This window comes from Chrysochloris asiatica, unplaced genomic scaffold (genome assembly GCF_000296735.1).
Source record: "Chrysochloris asiatica unplaced genomic scaffold, ChrAsi1.0 scaffold00111, whole genome shotgun sequence".
NCBI lineage: Eukaryota > Metazoa > Chordata > Mammalia > Afrosoricida > Chrysochloridae > Chrysochloris > Chrysochloris asiatica.
Genome location: NW_006408629.1, coordinates 10007604 through 10010509, shown reverse-complemented (window position 1 = coordinate 10010509; position 2906 = coordinate 10007604).

Sequence of the window (2906 nt, the reverse complement as noted above, 5' to 3'; positions counted from 1 at the left end):
CACACACACACACACACGCACACACAGATAATTTTAAATGCATACCCTTGTGCTAGAACCCCTTTTCCCCTGGCAAAAAAATATTTCAAAGTCCCAAACTACTCTAAAAATGATTGCCCACATGGGCAATAAGGGAAGGGAAAAGAGGAGATTGTTATACATCCGGAACTCCATGGTTCATTAGGCACCTTCCAGTCCAACTGAAGGACTGGGAACCCAATGAAATAATACAATATAATAGTAAAAACACAATTATACATTAAGTGCATAGCCCTGTCCCCTTAAAAAATCAAACAAACAATGGAGCAACTATTCTATTAGCTATTGCCCACACAGGCAATAAGGGAAGGGAGAAGAGGAGATTGTTATACATCCGGACCTCCACATTCATTATGTACACTTCTGTCCACAAGAAGGACACAGTACAAATGAAATAGTAATACAAGGTAGTAGAAAATATATCTGCATACATTAAGTTCATACTTTACATGCCTCACTCTCCCCAACCCCTACAAAACAAAACAAACTATTAACAACTATTGCCCAAAGAGGCAATAAGGAAAAGGGAAAGAGGAGATTTGTCATACTCTGAACCTCAATTTTCATTACATATGAATTCACACAAAGAAACAAGTATAAAATGCAATATATAAAAGTAGCAAGACATACATAATACACTTAAAGGAAATATATACAATGCCCATGCCCTGGACATTTAAGGATTAGATCAAGAGACTACAGCCTACTCTACTGTTACACTCCACACAAACAAGAAGAGCAGTCAATGGGATATCAGTCATACTTCCGAACATCTACAATTCATTTGGTATCTTACAGGCTCATGACAAGGACGAAGATAATACAAAATAGAGCGGAATCCACAATAGCAGCAAAAGTATTTGAAGATATTTTAAAAAGAAAACACCCTGCTTGTCTCTCAGCATTATCACCTCCTTACAAAAGAGGAAATCAAATAACTACTGAGAGGGGGAGGGGAAAAAAGGTTTTCCATAAGACAATATCTCATTTTTCATCAAAACAAATTATATAAAATGAAGAATATATAAAAGTATCAAACATCATACATTCTTTAAGGTATATACCTCCAAAACCACTCAAAGAAACCAATCAACTATTCTATTATGTACACAATAAAAGACAGGGAGAAGATAAATCATACTTTTGGACCTCCACTTCTCATTTGGTACTTATTTGCCTATATAGCGAATGAAGCACAAAACTGAAGAACATATAAAAATCAGCAAAAATATTTATATATGCTAGTTTTTTAAAGTACAAATGGGGTGGTGAGGGGAGCTCTTTAAGACCAGAATACCTTCCAATAAAAACATTTAAGTAACAAAGGCAAAGAGAAGAGATGCATCTTATGATCACAGTTCCTAGATAGGTCTATGCAAAATAATTCCACTCTTGTTTTGCAAACTCAGTCCAGGAATTGCTGCTCTGTGTGAAGACTTACCTACTGATATGCATACGTCTTCCCTGTAATCCTATGAAATGCACTGGGATTACATATCCTGCAATCTGGCTACAGATTATGGCTCCAGGTACTTTAGTTTGGATGCTAGAGTTGTTAAATGCTGTTGAGTTGGTTCCCACTCATAGTAACCCTGTATAGACTCCTTCAAAACCCAAGTCAAGCGCAATATATGAGTAATCCAACAAAGTCAATGTTAATTTCTCACTTCCCAATATTCAGATTGGATTCCGTTCTAGAACCAGTAGCACTGATGCAACCCTACTCCTCTGAAGACTCAGCATTACTCTGACATCTCTTTTGCTATTACAATGATTGAAGTACATTAAAATGAAAATGCTTAGGCCAAGAATTTAGAGAGCAGTGTAACCTGTGACAGTTAAGAAAGTTCTTCATAATACCAGAGCAATGACATGTGACACAATTTCATTTAAAGAGACAGAAAAGCACAGATGGAGGAAGGTACTAATTTATGGTTGAAACTGACAGCACCTGCATTTAGTATATCGAATCACTGATTAAAAACAGAATATACTGGACTTCTTAAGAGTTCTACTTTAATAACCTTTCAGATCTCCAAGAGAATACATTTTTCTTCCATAATTTCCATTTTTATCTCTTTACTAATATGAAAATGTCTGGTGTGCCTTTTTTAGTACATTCAAGTGGACAGTCCTTCAGTGATGAAAGGCAAGTAATACTCATCAGGATCTGTGTGCTTCAGTAAAAAGGTATATATGAGTTCTGTGCTTCAATCTTTTTGACTTCTCAGAAATACAGAGGCTAAGCATTAACATTATTTTTGGAAAAAAAACCTTTGAAAGCTACACTTACACTTACTACACTACACATTTTACCCATTATTTAACCTCATATTTCTGGTTTAGTGTTAGATTTTAGAAGTCCTTAGTCACATGAGCTAGCATTAAAAATTATGAAATTCTCTGGGAAAAAATTAGGTGAGGCCTATAAAACTACTAATAATGGAGATATTACGGAGCAGTAATATGGAAAAGAACAGCTTCCTAGTACATAGATAACAATGGATCATGAACTCCCTTTCTTTCGGCCCATGGTTTGATAAGTTTTAGTTATAACACTTCCCACACACACACACGAAAAAAATAAAAGGATAGAATTAAAGACAAGATTTGCCATATGCAGAGTTAACAAATATTACAAGAACAAGGCCAAGATGGGCAGTTAAAGTTGAAGAATCATAACTGATTCTGAGAAGTAACAAAATGCAAACTCTGTATCAAAATGGAATTTAGTCATTCAACATGGTAAAAAATAAAACAAAAACAGTGACAACAAAAAACCCTCTACAGTTAAGTATTTTCCCAATCTAAAAATATAAAAACACAGTAACTTTCAAATCAATTAAATTATCATTCATTTACTGAAG